Source organism: Zalophus californianus, chromosome 10, assembly GCF_009762305.2.
Source record: "Zalophus californianus isolate mZalCal1 chromosome 10, mZalCal1.pri.v2, whole genome shotgun sequence".
NCBI classification, from domain to species: Eukaryota; Metazoa; Chordata; class Mammalia; order Carnivora; family Otariidae; genus Zalophus; species Zalophus californianus.
In genome coordinates, this window is record NC_045604.1 from 17,381,399 (window position 1) to 17,394,529 (window position 13,131).

The following is a 13,131-nucleotide window of genomic DNA, read 5'->3' on the forward strand; positions in this document are numbered from 1 at the left end:
ATTTTAAGATTTGATTGTGAATTTCTACAAAACAGCCAGCTTTGATTTTGATAGCAGTCAAACTAACTTTCATAGTATCTTTACAGAATTCTAACTCACCTCTGAAGTAACTTTATAGTAGCCAAAATCTTCGTTAACAATCATGTTATTAAAATGCATAAATTAAATATGCTTATATTATGCTGGAAGTCATGGTTAAAAAGCATTAGTTCAAAAAAAAAAAAAAACCCAAACAAAAGAAAACACATTAGTTCCATTTAAAACATATCAACAAATCTAATGGCCAGGCAATAAAATTTAATGTTTTTGGGTCTCTAAGTAGGATAAGTCTTAAGTTACTTAAGTGTAAATGAATATGGATGTTAACCAATCTTTAATTTAGAGTAGTAGGAATAGAGTTTCCATCCAATTTGAATAAGAAAATGTCACAAAGTTCCACATGTAGAGAAGGCAGGTATTCTACTCGTGATATCAATTATTTTATATCTTTTGTGAGAGACCCGAGAATAGAAATATCATCAGAACTGAGGGTGAGTTTATCGGTAAAATATAGGAACCCAAAAGTATGTGGATATTTAAAACATATTTCAATCAGTGTACTTCTCCCATTCATTCTTTTTTTTTAAAGATTTTTATTTATTTATTTGAGAGAGAGGGAATGAGAGATAGAGAGCACGAGAGGGAAGAGGGTCAGAGGTAGAAGCCGACTCCCTGCTGAGCAGGGAGCCCGATGTGGGACTCGATCCTGGGACTCCAGGATCATGACCTGAGCCGAAGGCAGTCGCTTAACCAACTGAGCCACCCAGGTGCCCTCCCATTCATTCTTTATGATATTCCTCGTACTGGTGCGTCACAATAGTCTGCATTTTCAGCTGTGGTTGGAGCCATGATTCTTTTATTATGTTCCCTGATCAGGACCAGCAGCCTTAGAACCAAAGGTGAAAGAGAAATGCAAATTCTCAGGCCCCAGCCACACCTACTAAATCAGAGTATTTGATGGGTTGGATCCTTCAATTTGTGTATTAACAAGCTTTCAAGATGACTCTGATGGAGATTAAAGTTTGGTAACCTCTGAGAAATGGTTTGAGAAAAGGATATTATAAATTTACCATATCTGATTTAACACATGCTTTGCTTTATTTTCTCGTTTCCTCTCCTGGATTTTGTGCTTATAATGTTATTTTAAAATTCTGCTTAGCACCTATTGTAACATCCTGCATGCCTTTATCTATGGTTAGTGTTTTACTACTTAAGAGGCTTTTGTAGAGAGGGTAATTACATGTTGTATTCAGAGCACAGTTAAATAGTTAATGTTTTATCCTTTTAAAAATTTTACCCGTTATTATGTAGTTTTCATTTCTAGTAAGATTTGTTTAGTATTTATTACTTGCAAGGCATTACAAACAAGAACTTAATGTACATAAACACACATGCACACACATATGTACAAACATATACACACAGAACATTATATGTGTATGTATATTAGACATGTATACATTTACATATATACACACATGCATATATATGTATTAAGCAATTTACATACATACATACATATTATTTTAATCCTAATGGTCAACTCAGGAAATAAAATTATTAATATCCCCACTATACAAATGAGGACACAGAACAACAGAGAAGTTAAAGAACTTGCCCAAAATTTGGATCTGTTAAGAAGGCAGAGGGATTTAAAAAAAGGCAGTTTGGCTCCAATTCATGATGCATGCTGGCTAATATACACTGAGTAAGCAGCACATGTTTGCTTTTTCCATTAGGCATGATGTAAAATATTGGCATAGAACATATCTGTGGCAAATGAATTTGGATTCATAAACCACCCTTTAACTATGTGGGAGTGATTTCCTACACACTGGTTCCTTCTAAGCCAGTGAAGTTGCCCCTTGTAAAGAAAACAATCCTAGATATGTGGTGAATACACTTTTAGCAAAATATGGCCATGGTTATATTTCTTACAGAATAAGATCAAAATCAGATAATAGTAAGAGTATACCTCATAACCAAGATACGCTGTGATATCTTTGGAAAAATAAAATCCAAACTCAAGATGATGAAATGTTTTTTTCTTTTCATGTTATAGGAAAAATGATGGTTTGCTACCTCTGGTGGGGAGAGCACTGCTTTAATTGCTGGACACTCCTCCCCAATCAGAACACAGAGATATCTGGACAAATAAAATCCTCCATCTGACTTAAGCCTGAGATGGCAGAATGATCAGACGCAAGGAGGAACAGAGCACTCACACATCTTTATCACAGTAGAAACAGACCGTGTCAGCAAAGAGTGGGGACAGATTTATGAACTGGCACATGTTAAGTACTAAATAAAGGTTGTTACAAATAAACAAAATTGCATAATAACAGGTAAAATTTCTTTTTTAAAAAGTCAAAAGAATCCTATTATAGGGGCACCTGGGTGGCTCAGTCAGTTAAGCCGCTGCCTTTGGCTCGGGTCATGATCCCAGGGTCCTGGGATCGAGCCCCACGTCAGGCTCCCTGCTCGCAGAGAGCCTGCTTCTCCCTCTCCCTCTGCCTGCTGCTCTGCCTACTTGTGCTCTCTTTCTATCTCTCTGTTAAATAAATAAATAAAATCTTAAAAAAAAATCCTATTATAACTATCTAATTGTGACTGAAGAATTATGGGAAAGTAGAATTGGAGAAGTCACAGAATCCATTCAACACTATATGTGACAAAAGAATGAATAAGCTAGATATTATCACAATTGTGCTCCTCTGATTCAGTAATGCTTTGGAATGCTTATCTGAACCATGCAACAGAAGCACATCAAAGTGTGTGCATTCCTGGTTTTAGGAAATAATGCAAGGAGTTCTCTATATCTTCTTCAAGTACAATATGCCCTCCACTTCTCCCCTATTAGATGGAAAGTACTATGAATGTGGAAAGTACCACATTCTTCAGTATGTAAAAAACTCCTCAACACATTTTATGAGGCCAAGATTACACAAATGACATGAAATACATAAAACAGATAAAGATATTACAAGAAAGGAAAGCCAAAGACCAATATTCCTCATGAATATAAATACAAAAATCCACAACAAAATGTTAGTAAATCAAATACAACAATTTATAAAAAATAATTATACATCATGAACAAGTGGGGTTCATTCTAGTTATATAAAATGTTTCAAAAAATAAGAATCTAACAGTGTATTCTTCCACATCAAAAAGATAAAGAAGAAAATCACATGATGATATTAAATGAAACAGAAAAGTATTTGGCAAAATACAACAACCACTTGTGATAAAAAGTTTCAGCAATTTAGGAATAAAAAGGAACTTTCTCAACTTGATAAAGAACATCTACAAAACAAACACAAACAGGCAAAAAACCTAGAGCTAACTTTATACTTAAGGATGAGCATGGACACTTTTCACCTATGATTGGGAAAAAGTAAGGAAGTTCTCTTTAATTATACCTATTCAATATTGTACTGGAATTCTTAACTAGTGCAACGAAACAAGAAAAGAAAAAAATGGGTACAAATTGGGAAGAAAGAAATATAAATGTCTTTATCCATGGATGACATGATTGTCTATATAGAAAAACTCAAAGATTCAAGTAAAAATTCATGGGAAAATAAATGAATATATCAAGAATATAAGATAGAAGATAAAACTTCTAAATATAAATATAGGATTAAATGAGCATTGACGGGTTTGGTGATGAGTTTTTATAAACAACACAAGAAAACATGATGCATGAATAATGAAAGTGATAAATTGGACTTTAATTAAAAACTTCTTCTGTATAAGAGAACCTATTAAGAAAATTAAAATACAAGCCACAGATTAGAAGAAAATATTTGCAAAATACATATCTTCTATAGGACTTGTTTACAAAATATACAAGTAACTATTAGAACTGAACAATAGACCGCCTCTTCCGAGCGGGGTCACGGCCCGGCGGCGCGAACTCGGACTCGCAGTGTGCGGGCCTCGCAGCGGGTCAGGGCAGCCCGGTGCCCAGCGCCATGTCCCGGAACCTGCGCACCGTGCTCATCTTCGGCGGCTTCATCTCCCTGATCGGCGCCGCCTTCTACCCTATCTACTTCTGGCCCCTAATGTGGCTGGGCGAGTACCGAGCAAGCCGTAAATCGAGCTGGTATTATTCAAGAAGATGTGCAGCCTCCAGGGTTAAAAGTGTGGTCTGATCCATTTGGCAGGAAATGAGAAGGCTATCACCACCTCGATTATGAGAGACATCTTTGTGCTTTCCATTCCGCCGCAAGTACAATAAATTGCCTCACTACAGAAGTGATGGCTGGAGAAGAAAACTCTATAAAGCTGAAAATAAGAGTACTGTGCACAAGGATTAATATTTCCCTTCTTAAGTATCAAAAGAACCCTGGAGCAAATCACACCATTAAGGAGGTTTTCATGATTCGCTTTACTTTCCAAAAATGAAACTCTCTCACCCAGCTGTGTTTGGAGGAGGATCTACTTATTATTCAGTCCCTCCTGCTTCCCCAACCAAGCTGTGATGTGAATGCATGCGGCCAGGAGACGTGGGAAGATCCTAGTCTGTCTTGCCATCCACCAAATAGGAAATTTCAGTGAAAAGCCAGCGTGCTGAGCAGCCTCATCGGGCTCTTTGGAAACATTAAAGTTGATAAGACTCTGAGGACCCGGTACATTGTACTCTTTAAGAATAACCAGTTCAGCTTAGCCATCTTGTCGAAGGTTGCTGCATGTTGGAAAATAAGTAAATAGCAAGTTCAACCAAGTGGCTATGCATGCATAATAGAAATCAGCGTTGAATTAACAGAAGTGAAAATAGGTATATTAAATGATCTATTTAAAAAAAAACTGAATAGAAAATATCCAACCCAATTAGAAAACGGGCAAAAGATTTGACGAGGTACCTTACCAAAGAAGGTATGTGGACAATAAATAATCATAGGAAAAGATAAGAAACATCATTTGACATTAGGGAATTGCAAATTAAAACAGTAATTTGATACCACTACTTACATATAATAATGGCTAAGATCCAAAAGGAGTCAAGACCAATTGCTGGCTATACAGTGGAACAATTCATTCTCTGCTGATGGGATTGCAAAATGGTACAACCACTTTGGAAGACAATTTGACATTTCATGACAAAACTAAATGTAATCTTGCTTCACGATTCAGCAACAGTGCTCCTAGTTATTCACCCAATTATTTGAAACTTACATCCACATAAAATTTACAACCACATAAAATTCTGCATGTGAATATTTATAGATACTTTATTCATAATAGCCAAAGATCAAAAGCAACAAGATATTCCTCAATAGAGAACTGGATAAACAAGCCATGGTACATCATACGATGGAATATTATTCAGTAATTAAAAAAATGAGCTATAAAGACGAAGGGGATATGGAGGAAACTTGAATGCCTATCTCCGAGTAAAAACGAATCAGTCTGAAAAGGCTATGTACCACACAATTTGACTTATACAACATTTTGGAAAAGCCCAAACTATAGAGACATTACAAAGATCAGTGCTTGTCAGAGGTATGGGGGTGGGGAGAAGAAAGATTTAAGTAAAGCACAGGGAATATGTTAGGGCTATGAAACCATTCCAACGATACTATAGTGATGGATACATGGCACTGTGTATAGGTCAAAACCCAAAGAACTTTACTGAACAAAGAGTGACCCTTAGTATATAAAAAGTAGGAGATCATGTGATTCCTGGTAGAAATACAAAATGTGGGAAAAGAAACTATTACAAATGTATGAAACAATCTCACTTAAAGGAATGGAGCAAAAGTTGGTATGTAAGTAATTCTGGAAATAAACGGATAAAGACTAATGGTAAACCAAACCAAATCAAACCAAACCAAACAACCTAACAAAAAATTTTATACCTAAGCATTGTACTCTTATTCATAGTTATTCACTGTTTAGTTACATGTTAATAATTCTGATACTGCTACACATATATACTGGAAATGAACAGTTAAGTAAATTAATAGTGTTAATAGGAGTCAAGTTCCTCACTGACAGAACTGTCTACAGATAAGCAAGTTTAGGTGTTAAAATGATTCAAGTGGTAATGGATTACAGCTGGACATATGAGCACAAACTCATGTTTATTATAAATTCAGATGGTTACAGATAGAAATACATATATATGCATGTATATACACTGGTTAGTACACACACACACACACACACACACACACACATATATATATATATACTCATACTTAGCTGAGAAAATCTAAACAAATATAACCCAGTGACAATGATCTCACCAGGTGCTAAATTTTTGGTTTCTAATATTATTCTCAATTAAAAGAAAGAAAACCTCCTTGGATAAATATCTGATTCTAGGCTTGAACAGTAATTGTACAAGATAAGGCTGGGGCATCCACAAAATAAGAAAGTGCTAACACACACACACACAGATTGAGGTATGTCAAAGGGACAGAGGAGCTAATTGAAAGAACTCCCAATGACCAAAGCTGAAAAAATTTGAACAAAATAAATAAAATAATATTAAATTATAACTCAAAGTGTGAAATGAATACTATAAGCCTATAGTTATATAAATAAATGAATGCATAAATAGAGAGAGAAGAGACAAATCTTTTCTGAAAAAGAACTGCAAATGATTTATGTTGATACTTCTTCTCCAAGGATGAGAAACACAACTCCAACTTTTTTTTAAAGATTTTAATTATTTATTTATTTATTTATTTATTTATTTATTTATTTATTTGAGAGAGCGAGAGAAACAGCATGAGAGGGGAAAGGGTCAGAGGGAGAAGCAGGCTCCCCGCTGAGCCGGGAGCCAGATGTGGGACTCAATCCCAGGACTCCGGGATCATGACCTGAGCCAAAGGCCGTCGCTTAACCAACTGAGCCACCCGGGTGCCCACACCTCCAAATTTTTTAAGTGTAGACTTCACATAGCAACTTCCTTTCAGAGAGACAGATATACATATAAATTTATAGATATAGATCTCTGTGTGTATATATGTACATAGATATATGGGGGAAAGGGGAAAGTAACTTTGCATTTGAGAAACCTTACAAACACTATTTCAGCTAAGTAATCAAGGTTAACATCAACAATGATAGGTAATGTTGATAATTATGTGTCATTAATAGGATGTGATACGATGTCTTTATCTGTGTTCTTCCTCCTGTAAACATATAATTCCATTCTAATGAGAAGGAAAAATTCAGATAATTCCAAATTAATTCAAAATACCAGCACTCCTGAAATCTTTCAAGGTCATCAAAACCAAGGAAATTCTTACAAACTGTCAAAGCCAAGAGAAGCACCAGAAGATAGGAATATAAAATGCAATGTGGTGTTTTGGATGGTATCTGTAACAGAGTAATGTTAGGTAAGAACAAAGGGAATCCAAATAAAATATGGACTTTAGTTAAAAATAATATATCAGTATTTGTCACTTAATTGTGCCAAATATACTATATTAATGTAACATATTGAAAATAGCAGAAACTGTATGTGGGATATACGGAATGTCTCTGTACTATCTTGACAATTTTACTGTAAATCTAAAACTAATCTAAAATAAAATGTGCTTCTTGTAGTGAAATTTTCAAACATGTTTTGTATTATAGTGACAACCCTTTAATTTTGAACATGAACTTCCTTGACATTTTAGCTTTGAGGTATTCAACAGTTATTACATTGTTCTTGAAACCTTTCATTCTCCCAAGGCAATTTTTTTTTCAATGAATATTTATTATTATACTAGGTAAATCTTTTAATGGGGGTTATTTTAAATAAGATTGTTTCGATGAGGTTTGTAAACCTTTGCTACTAAACAGTTTAAACATATTTTGTACATAATGGAAATGTAAATCAATGAGTATTTTAGAACCAGAGGCCTGTTGACTAGTTTTAAGTGACTAAATCACTTAAAAATTAATTAAATCAATTAAATTTAATTTAAAATTTTTAATTTAATTTAAAATTAATTAAATTTAAATCATTAAAAATTAATAAAATATCACCAATTACAGGACTGTTGAATCAGCATTTCTAATATTTTTCAATTCAATATCTATTATAAAGTTCCTCTAATAATTATACTACAGCATATTTCAAAGTGCAATAAATAGAATTAGAGTATTTTATGTGAGCTTGGAATAAAATAGGATTTTATCTGAAACCTCCTAAAAATATTTCTGAGTTTAAAACACAAGTATGTAATATTCTCCACTTTTTAAAGTTATGCTTACTGGGTTTTTTTGTTTACTTTCTTGCTTATTTTTAATATATGTTGTTAGAGCACTCAGGAAAGCAATTTACACAGAAAATAAACAACTGGCTGACTGCAAGTTATAGTGTTCAAGCAAAATGGCAAGTACTCTTTGAATCACAATTCTAGTTTTTTGGTTTATTTGATTGTAAATTGTACAACATAATAATCACTCTAATTTATTCCTTTCTATGGTTGCTTTTGTGTGCTACCAAACATACAAACAATTTGCATAATGTAAGCCATTGGAACTTTTGACATTTATGACAAATGAGGCTTCTGGGGGGGGCTATTTTCAAGCTGCTGTTAATAAGTGGCATTTGAACACAATCAGAACTATCCAATAATGTGGTTTTTTCCAATATTATTCAGTTTAATATTCCATAGTTTCTAAAATAATTTCCTATTAAAATAATTTCCTATTTGACACATGGGGTAAGTGCATTTTGAAACTTGTAAATACAAAAATTTTCCAATTATAGTGTTACTAATTGCATTACTATCAGCATGATTTTTATTCCATGGAACTTTATTCTGTTGCTCACATCATCAGTTTCTATAAATGTGTCATAAAAAAACAAAAATAAAGTACCTTTTATTGGTCAACATGAAGAAAAAAGTAAGAGCTTGAGAATTAAATATTGTGTTTTAATTTCCATTTGTTTCTACCAACTTCCTGTGAACAATCATTAGTATCTAGTCTGGTGCATGGTAATTGTGTAAGATGCAGGCAAAAGAGGACATGAAGGAATATTTTCTAACCTTTAGATATTTATAAAAGAGAAAAAAAGAGTCAAATTAATGGTTCAGCCATCCCAATAAGTGATGAAGCAGTGTGTTTAAAGATGGACATAGCTCCACTGGACTCACCAAGCACTGGGCTCCCAGAGAAGGATTCTGCTCCCATGTTGTTCTGCATTATTTATAGAGGAAGAGAAGTAGAGAAACATCTAGTTGTTTACAAGAAAAAGAAGAGATGGGGGTAGTTAATCAGTGAAGAAACTGTCCCCCCTCCAAAAAAAAAAAAAAAAGAAAAAGAAATACCTTCACAGATCTGACACTGGCATTAATCTGTTCTTCAGTTGAGTTAAATCAGACTGGATGAGTCAACTTCTTAAGCTACTTGGAAGGAGAAGGATGTGAATCTCCTAGACTTGTGTTTTTTCATAAGAATGATAATCCCAACTGAAAATGGTATTTATTATTGATCTTTTACTGATAAAACTTTATCAAGTAAAGAAATTTCTATTCCGCCTTGAACATTTTTTTCAAGCAATTGCATATAAATGTAATGAGTCTTACTGGTATTGTGAGTTTAGAAATCTGCCCTGCCTAAGTTTCCTGTTTTTTCTGATATCTCATTGGATAATTAGATTGCATTAAAAAATCCCAAGTAAAAGGATTTTATATATGAAGAACTTTGCAATTATTCTTTTCTTTCAGCATTCATTTTGTGATGAAAGTGAGCTTTCTGCAAGTTAACAATTAACTTTCTTTTCTCAAATCTGGATTCTTTTGTTTTTAAAGACTAATTTTTTGGAGCAGTTTACAGTAAACTTAAGAGAAATGTACAGAGATTTCCCAGATATGCCCTGTATTCACACATGCATAGCCTCTTCCATTATCAATATCACACACCAGATCCTACATTGGAAAACGATAATCATCCAAAGTCCATTTTTTTACCTTACTTTATGGGTTTGGACAAATGATGATGATATATACCCATCATTATAATATCATCCAGAGTATTTTCACTGGATACCTGGATATGTGGTTATATTTATACCTTAGTTTTTAATGTTTTTGTTGCTAACATAAATGGTATTGTGGTTTTAATTTCATTTTCCTCTTGTTCATTGTTGGTATCTAGGAAAGCAATTGACTTTTGTACATTAATCTTGTATGCTTCAAACTTGCTATAATTGCTTATTTTTTACAAGAATTTTTATGTTGATTCTTTTGAATTGTCTACATAGATTATCATGTCATCTGAAAACACAGTTGTATGTCTTCTTTTATACTCTTAAATTTTTTATTTCCTTTTCTTGTCTTATTGCATTAGCCAGAGCTTGCAGTATGATGGTGAAAAAGGAGTGATGAAAGGGGACAACCTTGCCTTGTACCTGATACTAAACAGGAAAGCTTTGAGTTTCCAACCACTAAGTATGATGTTTGCTGTAGACATTTTGTAGACACTTTTTATGAAATTAAAAGTTTCCTTCTAGTTCTAGTTTACTGAGAATTTTTAGCATGAGTGGACGTGGATCTTGTCAAATGCTTTTTTTTTTTGGTTCTATTAATATGATTATGTGATTTTTTTTTTTTTTTTAGCCTGTTGATGTGGTGGATTACATTAATTGATTTTCAAACGCTGAATGAGTCTTGCATACCTGGGACAAATCCTATGTCGTGATGCATAATTCTTTTTATACTTTTTTTTATTTGATTTGCTAACATTTAGATGAGAATTTTTGAATATATTTCCATGAAAGGTTGTTTTGTTTTCTTATAACATCTTTATTTTGATATTAGGGTAATGTTGACATCATTAAATGAGTCAGGAAATATTCCCTCTGCTTCTATCTTCTGAAAGAGATTGTAGATTATCGGCATATTGTTTCCCTAAATATTTGGAAGAATTCACTAGTGATTCTATGGATCCAGTGCTTACTGTTTTGGAAGGTTATTAGTCTTTTGATTCAATTTCTTTAATAGATACAGGCTTATTCTGATCCTCTATTTCTTCTTGAGTGGTGGTGACACAATAGCAGATTGTGTCTTTCAGGGAATTGGTCCATATCAGCTAGGTTATAAAATTTGTGGGCATAATTGTTTGTAGTATTCCTTTATTATCGTTTTAATTTCTGTAGATTTATATTGATGTCCCGTATTTCATCTCTGATATCAGTAATTTAGAGTCTATCTCTTTTTTTCTTAGTTAGCCTGGCTAAAGTGTTATCAATTTTATTGATCTTTCAAAGAATAAGCTTTTGATTTCATTGATTTTCTCTCCTGATTTCCCATTTTCAATTTTACTGATTTCTGCTCCATTTCTTATTATTTATTTTCTTCTGCTTAATTGGATTTAATTTGCTCTTCTTTTTCTTGGTTCCTAAGATGACATTGTAGGTTGCTGATTTTAGATATTTCTTCTTTTCTGAGATATGTATTCAATGCTATAAATTTCCCTTTAAGCACTGCTTTTGCTGCACTGAACCAAAATTGTGTTTCATTTTTATGTAGTTCAAGATATTTTTAAACTTTTCTTGAGATTATTTCTTCATCTCATGTGTTATGCAGAAGTGTATTGTTTAATCTCCACTTATTTGGGGATTTTCCAGTTATTTTTCTGTTATTGATTTCCAGTTTAACTCCAATGTGATCTGAGGGCAGACACTGTATGATTTCCAATCTTTTAAATTTGTTCAGGTGTATTTTATGGCCCAGAATGTTAATATATCCATGTAAGCTTGAGAAAAATGTGTGGTCTGCTCTTGTTGGATAAAACAGTCTACAGATGTCAATTATAACCAGTTGATTGATGGTGTTGTTGAGTTCAACTATGTCCTTAGTTATTTTTAGCCTGCTAAAATCTGTCCATTTCTGGGAGAAGAACACTAAAGTCTTCAGCTATGATAGTGTCTTTATTTCTCCTTGCAGTTCTGTCAGTTGTTGCCTCATGTTGTTTGACATGTGCATTAGGCACATACGTGTTAGAAACTATTAGGTCTTCTCGGGGAATTGCCCCTTTATCATCATGTAATTCCCTTCTTTAGTCCTGATAACTATCCTTATTTTGATATCTGTTCATTCTGAAATTAATATAGATACTCCTGCTTTCTTCTTATTAGCATTAAATTATATATTTTTCTATATCCATTTACTTTTTGAAATCTATATGTCTTTATATTTATAGACAACATATACTTGGATTACAGCTTTTGATCTACTGTGAAAATCCCTATCTTTTGGTTGGTGCATTTAGACCTCTGACATTCAAAGTGGTTATTGATACAGTTAGGTTAATGGCAACCATATTCATTAGTTTTTTATGTTGTCTTTCTTCATTCCTATTTTTATCTTCCACTCTTTTTCTGCCTTTTGCAGTTTAAGTCAAGCATTTCATATGATTCCAATTTCTCTCCTTTCTTATCATATCAGTTATGCTTTTTTCCCCTCACTTTTTTCAGTGATTTTCAGTGTTTTCAGAGTTTGCAATATACCTTTACAAATAACCCAAGTCCAATTCAAATAGCACTATACCATTTCCCTGGCAATGTGAGTACCTGACAATAACAAAATATTCCTAATTCTTCTTTCTCCTCTATTCTATTATTGCTGCTATTCATTTCTTGTATATATATATAAGCATACATCCATATATATGTATATATGTGCATAAGCATACAAGACCAAATACACTGTTGCCATTATTATTTTGGGACAAAAATCTGTTGCCAAATCAATTAAGAATAAGAGAAATAAAAGTTTTTGTTTAGTCTTCATTTATTGCTTCTTCAATGCTCTTCCTTCCTTTATGTAGACCGTATATTATTTTCTATCTCCCTAAAGAAGGTAGGCAGCAAATTCAATTTTTGTTTGTCTGACAGTCTTTATTTCTCCTATACTTTTCAAGGATATATATAGAGAGATTTTTTTAAAAATCGATGCAACATATTTAAAAATCTATTGCTCACCAACAAGAAAAATAATAGAAAATCTAATAGAAAAATGGTAAAGTATTAAACAGGAAAGTCATAAAATGATATCCAAATGGTTGATAAACCAATGAGAGAGTAGTCAATGCTATGAGTCATCAGGGAAATGCAATTTTAAAAAGTAATGCAGT

General features: G+C 33.1%; 1 pseudogene; it reads left to right on the forward strand.

Moving 5' to 3' along the window:
• The window catches only part of LOC113932640, a 38,307-nt pseudogene extending 34,092 nt beyond the window's left edge, over positions 1-4,215 (forward strand).
• Positions 4,216-13,131: the final 8,916 nt, after the last annotated feature.